The sequence below is a fragment of the Streptopelia decaocto genome (assembly GCF_964273445.1).
Source record: "Streptopelia decaocto genome assembly, chromosome: 5".
Lineage (NCBI taxonomy): Eukaryota > Metazoa > Chordata > Aves > Columbiformes > Columbidae > Streptopelia > Streptopelia decaocto.
Window position 1 is genome coordinate 32,692,239 of NC_138659.1, and position 19,110 is coordinate 32,711,348.

General features: G+C 36.6%; 1 protein-coding gene across 2 annotated transcripts in view; it reads right to left on the reverse strand.

The window, feature by feature from the left end:
- Window positions 1–19,110, reverse strand: part of BRINP3 (BMP/retinoic acid inducible neural specific 3) — a gene marked incomplete at both ends in the record, with an annotated part of 210,890 nt that overhangs the window by 18,456 nt on the left and 173,324 nt on the right. The gene's annotated exons all lie outside the window — the stretch shown is intronic.

The window sequence follows — 19,110 nt, forward strand, 5'->3', positions numbered from 1 at the left end:
CCTGAAACCAGTTCTTCACTCGTTTGCAGTGGAAACGGTACATAAATTTCCCATGTCCCACTCCCTTTTAGAGAGAATTTCAGACCATTCTAGTCATCATCAAGCCATGTTGAATATATTAGTCATCTGCACAATAAGTTTTCAAAACCTTTGATACAACAGTGATTGAGTTCAGCTGTAGAAATATGCAGCTCCTCTACTCAGGATCCACTACAGTGGAAGTGATTTGTGAAGATGCTTCAGACACCACTCATGATTCTCCTGGTTTGCGGCCAGAGTCCTGTAGGCTCTAAACAGTGAATCTAATTTAGTGCATGAGCACCATTTGTGTTCAGCATGACAATGACTTGTAAATACTTTTTTTAGATGAGCATGTGTGCTACATTTACAGGCTGAGGAAGCCCTCTCCAATTAAAAACAGATTGTCCTTAATAGAATCTATAAATGTGGACTAGAGTATCTGTCCTATTTTATTCTGCAAGTTTTTTTTTCTTTGTAACAAGTTTACTCCAACTGTTTTCTGCTTTATAGTCCTGATAAGACAGTAAATTCCATTTCCTGCCATCTGTTGCTACATTTGCAATTTTCCACTAGATCACTATAGTTTTTTTTTTTCCTCTTTGTCACTTTACAGAGTTTAGGCAAACTGATTGTTCCATTTTTGACTTAGCTAACACTACCCTGATGGTTTGATTTAAAAAAAAAAAAAAAGAAAAAAGGCAAACAAAAAACTAAGATTCTACATTATCTACATTGTGAGAGGATTTGTTGGTTTCCTAATTTCATACATCTCTTCAAACTTACAGTCTATTTCTTCTGAGATGTCATAATTTTGAAAGCTTGTTTTTTATTCAGCTTTAATGTGGTCTGTTGCATTCCCTATTAACTACTTGTTTGTCTTAGCTGGGTCATTCCTTTACATATCCAAGAATCTGCAGAGGCGAAAGTAATTTTGCTGTAGCATTGTTATAGTTACTATGTACCCATGTGGAGTTACGTTTGCTGTTTCTGTTTTCTTTTATTGCTAAATCTCCACATAAATGTTTGTCAAGCTTAAACCTCCTTGATGCTCTTTGGGTGATGAAAAACATCATGTGAAATTCTGTCCAAGAGGATGGTACTGTTAATTACAAGACATCTCACAAGAAAAGGAAGAAGCAATGAATAGAGGTTCTGTTTCATAAATTATTTAAAACTGAGGGAGTTTTAGGGAAAAAGTGTGGTCATATGTAAACACAGAGAATTTCTCAAATATGTAAGCACAAATCAAACTAGGAGATGTGATACTTGCTAAGGATAAATCCTCATAATTTTGTTTCTGGTGCTGGGACTTTCGAAAACCTCGTTGCCATTTAAGCTTTCTCATTTAAGACTCTAAAGAAACCACTCTTCTTGATTTTGTTTTCATGTTGCATGTTTTCCCACTTGGAATCTGAAACAAAGCAAGCTTATTTAGCAGTATTGTCTACCAGTACTCTCTGCAATTCCTTCGTTATTCCTGCCAACAAGTTATAGAAGCGTTCAGCTAATATCTACAAAAATTGGCAAAGGATTAGAAGTATCAAAAACATTGAGTTCCTCTAAGTTTTATGAAAGCAAGAAGATAGTCCATAGGATGGAGATCCTATTAAGTTGTGTGAGCCCAAACATTCTGTAAATTCACATGAGAATTCAACAAAGAGAGTTTAATTTTTTGGGAAAGAGCACTTACTAGTTTTTGCCCATACAGAACTGTTTTCTTTTAGAATCATGTGTTTTTTAGGCAAGAACTTCTTAAAAGAAAACCAAAAATAAAAAAACAAAAAAAAAAAAACCAAAACAAAACAAAAAAAAAAAAAACAAAAAACAAAAAAAAACACCAAAAGCAAACCCACAAAGATTTGGGAGAAAGTATTCTGATAGGTGCCTGATGTATTTTAAATTGTGTTGTTGTAGAAGCACATCTTTAACAGATCTTCTATGAACACTGAAGTTGGTCAAAAGCCAAAGCCGGTGTCTCTGAAGTCATTAAGACATGTCACCTTTCTCCTGGGTTAATGTGCTTATGACAAATGAAAAATGACCACAGGACAACACTACTCATTGCTCATATCAATAGCTTACTTGTTCTTTAATGTAGCGTAACCAGCTTTTGGGATGTTCAGAAACCCACCGGCGCTGTGCACACCCATTTATCACAGGTTGCCAAAGAAGAGTTACAGTGGATATGCAAAGCTGAGCCGTTTCAAGGGGGGATTTTCTTTAAAAATATCCTTGTTTTCAGAGTCAAAAATTTTTCTCTAAAGCAGTGTGTAGGGTTTGAACAACTGGACTGAAAACTATTAGTTTGACATATTTATAAAGCATGAAGAACAACAGTATTTTTTAGCCATAGAACACGGCTTTTGAGTATCTGTTTACATTATTTATCATTAAGATGGCTTTGCTAAGGTTAATGTATTTGTATTATTCCTTCTCATTGTCAAGTAAAGCAATACATCACCTATTATTATTTATTTCATTCTGGCCTGCTAAAGTATTTCTTATCAAACTTAAGTTTCTCCTAGTAGGATCTATCCTTGTAAGAACTCGAGGAACACAGTCGTGACACTGCACTAATATATTGATATTACTAACAGTCTTCAGTGTTTAGCTTTAGTTTAAATACACAGTTGTTGCCTCACAAAGATATACAATACTATATACTAAAAACCAGGCAGCTGAATAAAGTTAATTTTCTATAGAAAATTACAGGTTTTGAAATACATTCAAAATTTCTTTACTGATTCACTAAAAGCTTAATGTAGCCATGAAAAATTTGAAATTATTACAATAAAGTTTTATCTGAGGCCATGTCAATATCTTCTTTGATCCTTAACACACGTACTGAAGAACACAGTGTTCAGAAATCTGGATTTAATTAGTACTACCCTTCAATTAAAAAGGAGGAAAAAAAAAAAAAAGGACTGAAATCCTACTCAGGGAATTTTATTTGTGTAAAGGAAATTCAGAAAACTTTCATTTCTGTATTCTTAATTTTCTTTGTACCTGTATCTTTCTGATACTTGCCAGACCGAGAGCAAGTTGTTCTGTAGATAGATATGATTGCTGCTGCAGAAATCAAACTGAATCCTTTTCACTATAGGTACAGTTAAAATTCTTTCAATTGTTCATATTTCATTAGTGATAAACTTATACTGCTGGACAAACAATGGGAGAGAAATTAAGCAATAAGAAATTTCTCTTCTTGTGACTCAACTGGTCATAAGTAATAAAATCTTCGAAAAAATTGGTATTAATATAGGAAAATTTCATTTGTTATAAGAAGGATATTAATTTGGGTAGTCTCTATAAAGAACTCTTATTCATATGTTGTGAGATCAGTGGGTATCTCCCAGCTGGTGCCAACAACCCCTTAAATGAACTTTCTTTGTGAGTGAGGTTCCACACAACACATAGCAGCGATTTTAATTCCAGGTGAAGTTCAGCAGAATTTAGATGGTTGCAAATTGTTGTCTTCTGATTAGTGGGGAATAAAAACCAGAAGTCGAATGCCTATTGCTGTTGAGGTTATTGAGGTGTTAGTGTACAGGTCCCACCATGGGTGCTGTCAGCACCACAGAAGCTCAGACATGACACTGAAGGAATTTGAGCTTGATCCTTGGAAGAACATCGGCACTGTCTTCACACTATAGTAATGGTTTTGTGACTAATCCCTTCACCATGAAGTACAGTAACAACTATGGTGCTGATACTCAGCGGAGGCCACAAAGATGGTGAAGGTTTGGAGGGGAAGCCGTATGAGCAGCGGCTGAAGTCCCTGGGTTTGCTCAGCTGGAGCAGAGCAGACTGAGGGCAGAGCTCATGGGCTGCAGGTTCCTCAGCAGGAGCAGGAGGGGCAGGGTGAGCTCTTCTCTGTGACAGTGACAGAGCCCAGGGAATGGCAGAAGATGTGCCAGGGAGGGTCAGTGGGACATGAGGAAAAGGTTCTTCACCCAGAGGTGCTGGACACTGAACAGGCTCCCCAGGGAGGTGTCACGGCCCCAACCTGACAGTGCTCAAGAAGAGACTGGACAACGTCCTCAGACACAGGGGGTGACCTGTGGGGTGTCCTGTGCAGGGACAGGAGTTGGACTCCATGGTCCTGTGAGTCCTTCCAGCTCAGGACATTCCAGGAGAGCAGCAGTGCTCAGCCATCAGCTGCATAGCCCCAGCTGGGTCCTCAACCTCTCCTCAGCCTACCTGGGCCACGGAAGTCAAGCAAACATTCTGTTCATGTACTTTCTCATGCCCAGCCAAATATTCACTTCTCTTCTGATATTTTCATAATGACTGCAATGTCCCCTAAACAGCCTTCCAGTGCTTTATAGTCCTCTTCCTCCTTGAAAGGTGAATTCCACAGAGGAAGACTGAGTTTTTATGCAGTATATTTCCTTTTGTAAGAACATAGGAGCTGTTAGGAGTCCAATCATCATGTAACTATTCAGAAGTGCTATGCTACAATAATCTACTTTTATGGGAGTTTGGAAGATGAATATAAAATAACATAATTCCCAGCTGTGCTGTTATGTGTAAAGCCATCCCATTAATCATACTCAGTTTTACTTTACAGCTTAAAAGTGTGCAAAGTGTTACTGCCATCCAGGTGCCTTAGTCCTGGCAGTTGCACACGTTAACTGCACTTTAAAAGCTATCTTCTCCAGAAATTAAGCGCTCAATCTTTTCCTTTCCTCCAGTGGAAATGTTAATTCAGCACCTTCTGATGTCAACAACATATGCAGAACAGCCTAGAAATCTAGGTAAGCAAATGAAACCTCGGAAGTACAGCAGTTTCCATACCTGAATATAAAGTGTTGACCACATTAAAAAAAAAATAAAATAAAAAATCAGTTATTCTGTTTTTTTTTACAGATTAGCTGAACTGATTTAGCATCTGTATTTTTCCATGAGGATACTGGGCACAAATAACAGTAAGCGGTCAACATCACTGTGGGGAGAAGGGATTAGACTATTTGGGGTTCAAAAGAATGAATCCATACTAGACTGGTGTTGCCAATAAAGAAATGAAAATCTTATTGAAGTCTGGGAGAGCTCGCAGACATAAGAGTGCAAACAATTAAAACTCAGTTCCGCTCACTTTTCTCCTGAATAGCATTGATGTGATGTTTGGTTTGAACTGTGATCAAGCAACTGGGTTCAGATCTAAAAAGAAACATATAATAAGGTCAGGAAGAGAGGAAACTACTGTAACTAACTAGTACTTTTTATCTGATAGTCAGAAACTCTGGTTTTCTACTTAATCATGACAGCAATACCTCAGATCAGAACCAAAGAGTTGTTGTGAAATAGATTTTGTTCCAAAGCATGGAAAGTGCTATGACTCAGAGGGATTAATCTGTGATGTACCCTCCTAAAACAAAGCTTCTCAGAGTGCACAAGCAGAATCCACAAGTCAGCACCATTATATATGTGTATATATATATATATATATATATATAAAATTAAGAATAAAAGATTTGTGCCTTTTAACTTGTGTGCACAATAAATTTCTACTTGACAATTCTGAAGGAAAGTTGTACAGTTTTGGTTGAAGAGAGATTTCTGAAAATTTTCTCCTTATTTTCATTCATGAAATTTCTGTAAATGTGTGGAAATGATTTTGTGTGTGTAGAGTCATACATTTTAACTATTTTAGCTATAACTAGGGATTATGATCTGCAAATATTGCAAGGTATTTCTACTTATGTTTACTATCAAAGCTAGACATTTAAACTAGAAATTAAACAAAAATTATGTGAGTTTCACACACGCAAAGTATTGGTTCCATTTCCTTATCATCTTCACACAAAGGATGTAAGGGATGTAGTGAAAGCTCTTGAAAACTTCAAAGACAAAATAGATTAGAAGAGTTATTTTTTTGTAAAATACATTTGCAAGTTTGGGTGAGATGTGTGATCCCATGGACTGTGAGACTTGCAATGTCATCGACTTCACAACTGTGTGCCACCATTCATCTGGATTTGTCTATAGAGCTCTATAACCAGATGACTGTCTGCTATTCAGCAAAAAGCAGAAACAGGCTCTGGAATCATCATTTGCCAAGATTCACAGGTGCCTCCCGTAGAAAACTTCTTTATGAAGCTTCACTCCTCTGTGTCAGGACACTAATCTCTATTCAGTACAGAGAAATGTTGCCTTTCATAGACAGAGGGTCTATTTTTATCTTTGAAGTTAATCCAGCCCCAAGTTGCAGCAACACTTAGAAGCACAGATGCAGATATTCTGTGTAGACTTCCTTTTAAATATTCATGGGTAGAAACCTGTTTCTCTACTTCTGTCATTCAAAGCTGAGGATTCTGGCTTTCATGAACTTTTGCTCATCTCTTAAACCACAAGTAAAAGGTTTCCTCTCCAATGCAGTTGACATTATATCCAAATGTGGATATACAAAAATAAATAGCCTACATATGCAGCAGATGGTCAGCAGAAGAAATAAAAAATCACTTAATGTTGAACAACCTCACACCAGTGGCAAGATTCATTAAACCGTGGACTGGACTCAGCAGTATAGAAAATGCTACTCAGGCGTTTTGCGCTGTATTGAGGGCTAAATTGATTGAACAGAAAGTCTACATGCTGTCTCGGGATTTGCTACATTTGTCTGTACTCAGAGCTTCCTTAACTGAAGTTCTGTAGAGAAACATTAGGGACAACACAGTCAGCAGCTCAGGATCCATTTCACAGCACCCTGCTCACATCTTGGACTTATTTGCCAACTATCTCATTTATATTTATACTGTACCTTAGCCATCACTCCAGGAATTATCTAAACGAGTAGTGCTTTCTGCAGACAATACACTGATGAAGCAATCTACACAGATGGTAAGCTTTCAACTTACATTAAAAAAATCATCAGTTATTGTTTCCATTTTTTTCCAAAATTAAGGCAACTTTGTGCAAAAATTTGTGGAATAATATATGCACAGTTTCAAGGGCATGATGCCCTTGGGTTCTTCTAAGATCAATTAAACAACTTTTTTAGGATTTCTTCTTAGCTATCAACCAGAAGTTTCTTAAATTTGGAAGAAAAAAAACCCCAAACCCTAAACCAAAACTAAAACTAATGAATGTTTAAAATAATGATCTCGATTTCAGCTTCTATTGGAAATATTGCTCAAGATAAAGAAGGCGAGTCTTAGGAAATATAATGAACACAGTCTAAGCAACGTTGAGAGAGATTTCTAATTGCTGTTTTTCAGAAGAATGTGCATTTTGAAAAGCTAATTTCTTTCAAAATTTCTTTTTTTAAAAAACAAAGATTTACACATTAATTTTAATTGATGAAACAAATCCTGACATTTGGTGCACTTTCATATAATGAGGAGAGGTCTGAATGCATATTGAAGTCATTCCTGTCATATGGGTAGAAGAGGAACTATTTTTTTAAGAATCTGATCAAAAAGCCAGATAATCAAAGGAAAATAAAAATAAGAAGCCTCTGGGTTTGTTTTGTTTTGTTTTTTAACTAAAACCTGGAGAAAATAAATGTTGTGGTAGATATGACAGAAGCTTCACAATGGGGATAAAAGCTTGATTCTCTGTAGAGATTGCATTTATTTTTAGCGTTTCTTGAGTTTTGAACAAACGCATTCATTTATTATTGAAAAGTAGGCAAAGAAAAATTGATTCTGGGTAGAATTCAGAGAAGATTTCAGTTTGGTTTGATTTGGGTCACCTTCTTACTTTAATAACTTGACAATTGAGACAAGTCAGTCATTAAAGATAATAAAATAAAACTACATTATAAAATTACTAAGTGTCACCTTCTGTCCAGAGTGCCAACAATTTTTATTACTTCTGCTCCTTGCAATGCATAAGTCTTTTGTTTTATGCTTATCATCTGTGCCTGCATATATGGCTTTCTAGAAAACTGGTAATACTATGATTGGGATAATTTCCTAACAAATTAATTGGAATTAATGCCTTCTGCAGCTGTGCTGTATTATCTGCTACTTGAGGGATTTTTTTTTTCCTAATGATGTGGTCATCAGTTTTAAACTACGCTATTAATTGTATCTCTTTAATATGCCTTAGAGTCCACCAGAGCAAGCACTAGGTGGGTAAACAAATTATTTGTTCTTAATCAGCACTTGCCCTCCAGCCACTTGGGACAGACCACGTGGGATCCCAGGGTGTGATTTCTGTGTTGTTTCCTCTTATGAATCCTGACACAATCCCATGGAAAAAACCCTTCCCACCATTTCCTCCACTGGGTGTGGGTTGAAGGCCACAGATGTCTTAGGTGTTTGACTTTGTCATTGTTTTTTCTGCACTTGTAGGATATGGAGACAACTATTTAGCTCCAAAATACTGGTTGAAGTGTGAACGTGGAAGGAAGGAAACTGGATAGAAAGGCAACCTTGTTCTCATTTCAGATGTTGTTTTAAGGCCCTGACCTCCTTCCCTTATTAATGAAATAAAACTCTATTTGCATTCTCTCAGCCTGAAGCTTTTTTATTCCCTGCCTAAAAAGACTTTAAAATTGATTTCTTTAAAGAATCATACTGATACCATAGTGTTTTGTATTTGTTGTCTGTGCTATATTTATGGTACTTCTGCAAAACAATACAAGTATCTGGAAATATCTAGGAAGAAATTGCACAAATGCAGCTCTATGCCTTTTGTACATTAATATCTTATGGAAAGTCTCAATGACAAAGAAATACATAATTTTTTCTTTCCGGAACGATAAAAAACATATGACCCAAATTTACACATCAATAAAATAAGGAGTTATTCTCAGACTATAAACATCCATGGCAGTTAATGATTGCATTGAAAATTAACATTTCTAATGGGCAACTTCTCTCATGTCTTCTGCTCTCACGTTTTCCTCTCTCTTGTTTGGTAAGTCATCTGAAAGCACATGTTCCTATTCCAGGTACAAATAGTTTGGTCAACCTGAATAAGGAAAGCAGAAATCACTCTGGAAATTATTCTAACTCTGATATTACACAGAGTAAGAGATGATAACCTGCTCCTTATTAGTACTTGGAATATTTTTTGAGATACAAAAATATCCAAGTGGTATATAGTCATATCGGAAGCAAGGTAATACCTTGCTAGATATTGTCACATACCAGACAGAAAGTGAACTGAAAACTCTGGGGTTTGTGTTATCTGGGGTCTTCGAATGCAGCCCTTGAGCTTATAAGAAATCTGTCAGGAATGTAAATATTCTGACAAAACAAACTATGAGGTGAATACCTCAGTGATAAACCTTTTCATTCAGAAACTGGGGAAGGCAGGAAGGGAGAAACGTGAGGGGAGAGGGCAAAGACAGTTTCTAGCTCATGTCATTTCATTGCTGACAGTAGAGACATTCATGTTTTCAAAAATGAACTGCTGTTGTATATAAGTTTTTCCTGCTGTTTCTGTCCTTAAACTACTGTGCCCTTGACAGTATCCATAGCAATTATGCACAAACTGAATTCTTATCTAGCAGTTCAATTTCAGAAATATCAAATGTCTCCCTACCCTTTACCTTTCAATATGCACCTTATTCTTTCTATTAACTTCTTTTGGTCTTACCAAGAGCACATAAGAAAATATAGAGAACATACTACACCAAAATTAATGTATTTTTGGTTTATAAAAGACATAATGAACTGTAAATAAGAAAGAATTACTAACTTTGAATGACCTGGAAGCTGATATATTAGAATTCTTTCTTTCTTTGTCTTGCAAATGGAAAAATGACATAGTATGAAACAGCCATTTCAAAATGTGAAAAAGTCTTTCATGATCATATCTGTATGCACTGGCCAGGTAGGGAACTTGTTCCCAGAACCATGTCATTTAGAAGCACTTAAGACACAATGGGTTTGATGCATTTTGCATGTTGGAAGCAAATGACTTATTTTTTTAAAAAATGGAACAAGACAGTAGCCATGAGACAATACGAACAACTCGGATGCAGGCTTATAGTGCCTTTCAAACCATTTTTAAAAATCAGAGGTTTGAAATCCCACTCTCCGCAGGCCTGAAACCATCCAGCCTTCAAATGTGTCTAAAGACAAAGCTGTCATACGTCTTTAGTTGAGATGACCTGAGGCACAACCCTGAAGGTTAAAGTCTGGCCTTTGATGTCCCCTTGGCGAATCAGTATCTCACCTTCCGAGTGAGTGAGCAGAGTCAATTGCATGTGGCTTAACAAAGGCGAGAAATATAAGACGCTTGTTTGTATGTGTCTGCTTCTATGTCAATGCATATCTCAGGGTTTTCTAACTTGTTTAATTGAGAAGTTCTTAGAATTCAGAACCTGAAAAACTTGTTTTCGGAGTGCTGACTGGCATGACCTGACAAGCAGAGACCTCTTTGTCAGTGAGGCATCAGAGCGATGAAAAGGTTTTGCCTGAAATACGGATCTGCATGGCAACATCCCCCACCCCCCACAAGTCCAGTCTTCATCTTTCCTTTTATTCTGCACTCATGTCAAACCTTTCTTATGCTTTGCATTAATATCACCTTCCCACAGAGGAGACACATTTTTACTTCAAATAGCACAGATGAGAAAAGGATTTATGTTACAGCAATTCATCCCAGCCTGAGCTGAGGTTGGGGCCCCACTGTGAGATGTACAAACGCTGAGCATGAGACAGTCTGTGTATCGCTCTGAAGACACCGAATAGACAAAAGAGAGCAAGGGAGATGTGATATTGTCAGCACTGTTGTGCTGTGGTGGGTACAGACAGAGGGACTTTGGTGACTCCACAGAGGAAGCCTGATGCTGGAGACTGACCATCAAAGGTCACCCTTTCTTATTTTTCTCCTATCTTACTTAATAACTTATAAAAGACGTGCCCTTGTGGCAGATTTTATATTCTTCTGGATCAGATGAAGCAACGTTGAGATTATACATTGGAATCTGGAAGACACTGCAACTTTCTGGACTTGGAGATAGCCTGAAGGCCAAGGTGGTCCAAGATCAAGTATCTCACCCTGGTGTCCATGTCTGACCACCAGTTGTATTTGTGGTGTACATTACCATGAAGCTTGACGGTAGGGGGGGTGTTATCTAGATAGATTCATTCCATCACGTCACATGTCATGACTCCAAAGACAGGTGGTCATCAGGATGGCAGCAAACAGAAGCTGCCAAGCCCAGAAATGTGTGCCAGGACCTATCTACAAGTCAAATAATTATTTTTAAGTTTAGGTTTGCAAGCCTTGTGAGTCACCAGTGTTGGCGCCGATGTTGTTTCTACAAGTGATTCATGTGGGTAGGTGATTAAGATATCTTTAAATTTGGCCTGAGAGAAGGTGGTTTACAGCAGTTTGGTCACGGAAAAAAAAAACAAGGCCAAAAGCAAGGCCCTCAGTTTTGTCATCTACACCGGGGTTAATCTGCTGAATACTGTGTCTTTGTAGCAGAAATTCTGCAGCAGCTTTTTCTTGATCTGTGCTTTTCTTTTTTAATACCACATATATGTGAATTAAAATGTTATTTTAAGCTGTTTGTGTTTTATTGTCTTCAAATTTTCAGGCTCCAGTACTGAGAGCACCATTTGCACTACAAAATTAGTCTGCAGAAAAAAAAGGGGGGGAAGTTTGGACATTTGGGTTAGAAATAACAAAAAGGTAGGTGGAAGGGCCTGAGGCAACTTGTAGTGGAATGCGTGTTAACAGATCTGAAAAAAGATGAATGCTCTAGATTCTGTTTCATGAGGGAGAAGGGGAAATTAGGCCCAACTTTCCCTTCTCAGGGCTGGATTGTATATAGGAAATGAGTCTTACGAAGGAATATGGGTTTTCTGGTCCTGTCACTCTGTTACTCTTAGAAGAAAGCCCATAAGAAAGAGATGTACACCAAAGCAGCCACTCTTCTTGAGTGAAATGTTTTCCTTGAGTCACCTTCTGCTGTTACACTTTTTGAGACTATCCCTTTGAGATCTTGTCGGAATGTTCAGCAGTGCTATATAATATATGGGTGATACATGGAATGGAGGCACATCTCTCATGTCAGTGTCTTGTGCTTTTAAAGTATAGACTGTCTGCGGGTGCAGCAGCACTCCAATAGTGGTTAGTGGTTCAGTAATCGTATTTTAGTATTGCAAGTCTAGAAGAAAGTGTTATAGAACATCCTGCAATATTAAATTAATATCATATATCATACTATATCGGTATACTCCTTTCATGTCAGCTGGTTCCTGCTAAGATTATTTTATCTTTTTAACAGTTTGCATCATGTGACAAAATGTGAAATATGATTGCTAGTGCACTTGCACTGGCAGGTAGTCTGTACTTTAAAAGGACAAAACATAGAGAGATGTGACTTCATTCTATATATTACACATATGGTATGTCCAGAGCATGGAAGCAGACATACTCCTGATCTATGACATTTATATAACCTGTCTACTATTTCCACAGCACTTTATAATACAGTGAAATTACTTCATTCTAATGTTGTTATTCATCAAAAAAATAAAAAATGGAGTTGTGGGGAGATTGAAAAAAATTTTCATGTGTAGCATGTGATCAAGAACAGCTTCTATGAGTATGTAATGAAGTGCTGCAACAGAAAAACAGATCTCCTTGAGAGAAAACATATTACAAGGACAGATGCTAAGAGCAATACACAGTTATTAAAATATGTGTGAAAAAACACATATACACAAGAGTTTATCTTACTTTGTCATTGTCATCAGACCTGTTATTTGCAGTCCTGTATATCATATTTTTAATCTCTTGTCACGTTAGCTTTAAATAACTCTAATCCTCAACCCAATTAAAGGTATCACCTCAAAGCAGATAATTTTATTTCCTTTGAGAAATCATCATTCGTTTTAGTAAAGCAACCACTGCCAAGCTGACCTTCATTTTATCTCACACACTTTCTTCTTATCACCTGCTTTTTCTCTGACATGCAAGGTTCAGATGTGCATCTGATGTGTTAGATCAAATCAAAGTTTCCGCTGGAGAGACGTTGCTTTACATTGAAACTTGCAAACATATTTCTAACTCCTACATGCAATGTCTTAATTGAAGGAGATCAAACAATTTTATGATATTTTTTATAGTACAAATTTATGTGCAATCTAAGTACATTTTTCTGTTTGTTCTTAGAATTATTTTTGTTTAAGAACGTCTCTATCATACATTGTACCTCTTAAAAGGAGAAGATTTTCTAAAACCAGAGTATTGCTTGTTTAGCACCTCTTGTTCAGAAACATCATATACATTAGACTCAGTCCATTCAGCTGAGGTTTTGTTGTCTTTACATGATCTTTCTGTAACACAATTTTATTCAGACTCATAGCTCACCCTCATTCTAGCAGTCTGCTAAGTGATGTATAATTAGATTTTTTTCCTTCACATCCAATTACACAAATGTGCTTTGAAAAGATAAATCTCTGTGTGATGTACTGTGAAACTTCCATATATTGAATTTTGTGACTTCCTTGGTGGAAGAATTTATTCCTCAGTAATTTTGTGCCCATGAATCAATTATACTTGTCGCAAAACAATCTAAAGTAGCTGATAACCAGTTTTGGGTTGCAAGGAACTAATCCTGTGTAACATCCTGAGAGCATGGGATCAATCTACAATATATTTTTTTTGCCTGTATTGCATTCTGAAGAATTCTGAAGAAAACAGGTTTCAAGGCCTCAGTATTTGATGTAGTCTGTTATGGTTGTTATAAAAAAGTCAAATATCTCAAATATTTTTTTCTGCATATGGACTGAAAAGAAATCTAAGATACAAGTCCCTTCTCTGCAGTGTTGCCATAGTGTTCAGGCCCCGTTGCGAGTTTAGGGCATGTGAATTTTCTGCTCTGTGAAATTCAGAAAGAAGAGAAAAAAAAGAAAAATAAAGTGGGAAATTCCAAAATAAATTATAGTTTTAAAAACCAGAATCCTTTCTTCAGTTCTTCTGTTTGATGCAGCCATTCACTGCCCCTGTTGATTAACTCCTTCTAAGTCTACACTGGCTTCAGAGTACATTTGTTAAAAAAACGTCCTTTATGAAGATAAAGACGTGCTTCAAACATAAAGCTTCTGAGAATGGTTTTCCTTTCAGAAATAAGGGTTTTTTAATGTTAATTAAAATATTTGTTTAAGTTATTAAGTACTTTTGTCTGTATTTACTTTCAGTTTACATTACCAGAATAAGATCCTTGAAAAAATTGGCTAGGCTGTTGGGATAACAGACACCTTCCCTGTATATTAAATGGTAATATTAAGTATCCAGTCATTTCAAAAATTCAAATACTGACACTTTATTCAAGATTACGTGCTTTTGTGTGCAAGTGTTGTACCTTCATCTTTTAAAATTAAAGTTCTTATTTACTTGAGTTGCTCATAATCTTCAGTTGCAGTTTGTTGCAGTAAATTTCCATTTTGTTATGCCAAGGAAGATTTAATATTTTCTACTGCTTTATTGTTACATTTACACTGTTTCTCCTTTTGTTATTTTTGTTTATGTCTTTATTAAATCATATATTGTGTGGTTAAATTTGTCCTCAAGTGAACCTTTTTCATTATGAAGTTATTTAAACTACATAAAACCAAGGTTCGTACATACAGCAATACACTGTACGGAGCACGTTCACTCAAATGGGTAACATTAGCCAAGGAACCAATTTGAATGACACAGAAAAGAATGAAATCAAGTACTAAACCGTCACTTCTGAAGGAAGAAATTAAACGTTTTCCCTGTCTTCAGTGTCTTTCACTGGTGTTTGAATATTAAATCCAATTACAGGGAATCATTGCCATCCTTATATAAAAATATCTGGGAAAGTGAAGATTCTCCTTCTCTTCCAACAGAGTTTACATTTCTTTTATGCTCTTAGGCATAGATATTCCTGTTTTGTCATTTTAGTTCCATGATTTGGGTGGATGTAAGTTCCTTCTCACCCCTGGCTCTGCTTCACGGCAGGGGTTTCACTAGCAGCAACACGGGTAGGATCAGATCTCTGTTCCTGTGATTTCAGCTTCTCAGCATAGAATCTTTACATTTGAAAATAAATCTTGCTGCCATGTTAACAAAATCAGAAACAAAACCAGCTTTCCCTGCCCATAACACAGTGATGAATGTATAACCACAGCTTTACTTGCTGCTTTACCTCTTCCCATTGCCATATGTGAGCTGCCGTGTCCTACGTGGACATCCCCATTGAGTAAATATGATACGTGTTTTTTCCCTCCACTTATTTTGCCTTTGAAAAACAAGAAGACTCAATTCAAAGGTGATGTTAACATGAGATTATATGTGCAGTGACAATGCTCAGCCTGCCTTTTGCTGCCTGTGACAGGGCATCACCTTTCTCACCTCATCCAAGAAAGATGAAATCAAGAGCCTGAACTAACTTCATGACTATGTCAGTCCTCTTCTCAGAGTACATATACTGGACTACAGATACCATATGCAAACTGCTCCCAAAGATTAACAACTGTTCCTTACACCTCATGGTCCTAATGCAGAAATAAGCATGAGGAGCTGAGGGCAGACAGATGGTTTTACCCCACATCTTGATGCCTACGAAGCAAAACATCTTGTGCTTCCAGCACTGTTTTGACAACCCTGCTGTATACATTTTACAACACCTACTGGTTCCTGCAAAGCAAAATGTATTGTGCCACTGGCTATGTTTCCACAACCTTCCCCTGGAAAAATCGCAGCAAGAGCTGGCCATCTAGTGGAATAACAATTGCTGCACGTGGTGGGATCTGGCCAAGCAAAGTGACGAGCGAGCATATGACGTGTGGACGCGGTGAGAACACACCAGTAATAATCACTTGAGCCTTTTGAATCAGCAGAGCCTCAAATTCATGGAGGCAGTAGCTCACCTGGTAGCACTGTTCACAGAACACCAAGTTGCTTTTTCAGAGTGCATTCTTTTTAATCTTGTTTTTCTCTTTATTTATTGAAATTGAATGTTTTATCGTTCTACCCCTATATACAACATAGGAACAGATTATCTACACACCAATTTCTGTGCTCTTTGTTGGTTTTGAATTTCCAGTTGGTATTTTTCTTTGAATTCAGACAACCAGTAAATGCCTCACTGATTACAGAAAGTGTATTAATTAATTCAGGTGACTTTTGAAAGTTACACTTAGTAGCACCATAACAGTTTATAATGGAAATCTACAGACTTTTGATGTATCTTGGCATGATTTAACTTTCATAAAAAAGAACAATGGTCTGTTTCATGTTAATGAAAGAAAGCTTAAAATCTGTGAAGAACGTCTGGAACTTGAAAAGATTTGCAATGAACAGAATAGAATAAAAATAGTAATCCTGTTCCCATCCACAGTGTACACCAAAATGCAGTAAATAAGACATTGTTCTGATTGCTAGTGCAGACTGAAAGAAAACTATTTATATGTTATTCTAGCTGAAGAATATAAACTGTGTTTAAAAAGGAGGCATGGGAATGTAGTTTCTTTAACTTTGAAGTTAATTGACTCTTTTCTGCTACGAACAATGATGTTAGAAGAGGATTCAATGGTATTTTGGTTCAAGGATTAGAAAATTAAAATACAAATCTCATTTGGTCTTACGAAGAGGCTTGGTTCTTCAGGAAATATGGAAAAAGTTGCAGGCATTTCTGTCTAATTAAAAAAAAAATAAAATCAAGCAACAATTTCTTTCATTTTCAGTAACAAAATATTGAGGCCAGAGAAAAAAGGTACTTTCAGTAAAGAATTATAACCTTGACCGTATATAGGAGCTCCTTCAAGTGTGATAAAATGATTTCTGGCAGATTACATAGATAAATCTCTATAAAACTCAGTCTCATAGAAAGTTTTCATGAATTATATTAAACTTTTAGGACATACCTCCCAGTTTCATGAAAGAGAAAACCAAGTCTCAATATATCTTCTATTGACTTGTGAAATACAGTGTAAAATTAAACCTTAGCACAGTTATTTTGTTTTTACTCACTGCAAGCATCATGACCTTTATTAAAAACTGAAGCATTGTCTCTTTAATCTGTATCTGAAAAGGCAAGTGCCCATAAAATGCAATTTAAAATACTATTTATATCTCCATTAACTCTATCTAATTTCTCTGTCCATAATAAAATTCACCCTTATCTATCAATAGCAGAACCCAAACACTAATCTAAAGGAGTTGTTCAGAAAGTCTTTGGAAAGGATTACATTTTGTTCCAATTCCCTCTTCTTGTTTCTTTGGAGCCTAGAATATCAATTGGCCCATGAAGCTGCATTGTTTTCTTTTTGTTTAATTATTATTTTATTTCTGTCTTCCCTTAAATAAAAGAAATTATAGTACTTGGTTTTGTTTCTGTTAGTCACTCATTTTGTGCTGAAATGTCTGTTTTTGCAGCCTGAGCAATAATTCATTTTGTCCATTGCATTATTCAGGTATTCATTGTCCACTGCATTACCCATGATTACCTGTTAGCGGTTCTGTATTAAAAATTCAGCACCTTTTTTGTCTTAGATATACTCTCATCATGAGAAGTACCTGAATACTACTCTATCAATACCCGTATTTTCTTTCTTCTCACTTTCTTCTCTGCTTTTTATCTGCTCACAGATATTCCTTTATCCATTCCTTTATCTTAGTCCATCAGATTTTTTCTAACAAGGTATGGAAATTAAACCAGCTTCTTTTGACCTTTTTCCATTACTTCTCTGTTTAAAGCTCTGATTATCAGCCATAAAAGCCTCGATGTCAGATAGTCAGATGGAATCCAGCCTTGGAAAATGCTCTCTTTTAGCAAATGCATCCCACTGGCTAAGTATTCCCATAGCTAGTCAAATTCATTATTAACAAATAAACCATGAACTCACAAGTTTTGCATTTGAAAAAAAAAAGATCCTTCATGTAACAAGAAAGGTGTTTTGATTAATAATTTCAACCGATCTTTGCTTTTTTCTGTCTCAGTTTATCTGTGCTCTATCATTGTCATTACCCATGTCAACTCAAAATTGCCCCAGAACCCTACAGTGGTTATTTTGGAAGACCTGTTTATTTTAAATTTTGATAGAGAAAGAGAAAGGGAGGTTGGATTCTGTTTCTTGTGTTTTAAAAAGGTCTGGGTTCCTGCTGAAGTCTTTCATGTTGAATGATCTCTATTTCAGAATGGTCATTAAGGTCATGCCCAAGAAACACAGGAGACGATGTTGAAGTGCCGCAGTGACTATACAACCTTTCTTAGAGGAATGTTTTCTAATTACAAAATGACCCTGCAAGTGAAAAATACATTTTTTTAGTTTCAACTAGCAGATCACAAAGCAAAGCACAAGATGTAGAAAAAGGGGAGCATGAGAGCCTTAACAGCTGTCACCTTCTGAAAGCAAAAGCAGGTTAGCTAAGTGTCACCAAAAGGTGAAGTTGATGAAGCCTTAGCTTGGAACGCGAGAGCTGAACGAGGGGGTGAGTAGAACACCCCTGGCAGTTCTGCAACACTGAACCTAAACTAGATTTCTTTAAGACGGACAGAGATATATGCTGTATGCAGGAGTCTCTGAATTAGGCCCATGATGCTTGCACTCAGAAGAGTAGTGTCCTTAAAAGCTCATTCATTTCAGATTTACTATAGTGTCATTCCACTAATTTCAATGAACCAATTTTTGATCAGCAATAAACTATAGCCACTTTATGTTAATACAGATTTGACTAACTGGCTTTCAGGATCTCTCTTTTTCTAGGAAGGACTAAAACACTTCTATTTCCTTTCCTTAGGCATCCTTTCAAATCTAATTCATATCTGACAAATAAGATGAGAAATCAATAGTATGTAGTATCTACTGTATAACGACCTGGGAAGTTCTTAAAATAGCTGTGCTTGCTTCAGAATAGGTATTCAGTGTTCAGTATACAATTATTTGGCACTGTTACACCTGGCCAAGTTCCACTGAAAATACAGTTCTCTAAAACAGCAGACCAAATGGAAAGAATCTGTACGCTCACGTTACTGCGTAATACGCAGTCAGCCACAAATCAGGTTTTATTTTGACTTTTCCCATCGTATTTAGGAAAACACAAATGGAGCAATATTGAAAGCTGGAGTTATTCAAGTCCTCCATATACAACGATTATATACTGTACATGTACTGTATGCTGCGCTCTTTTCCCACATCGATGCCC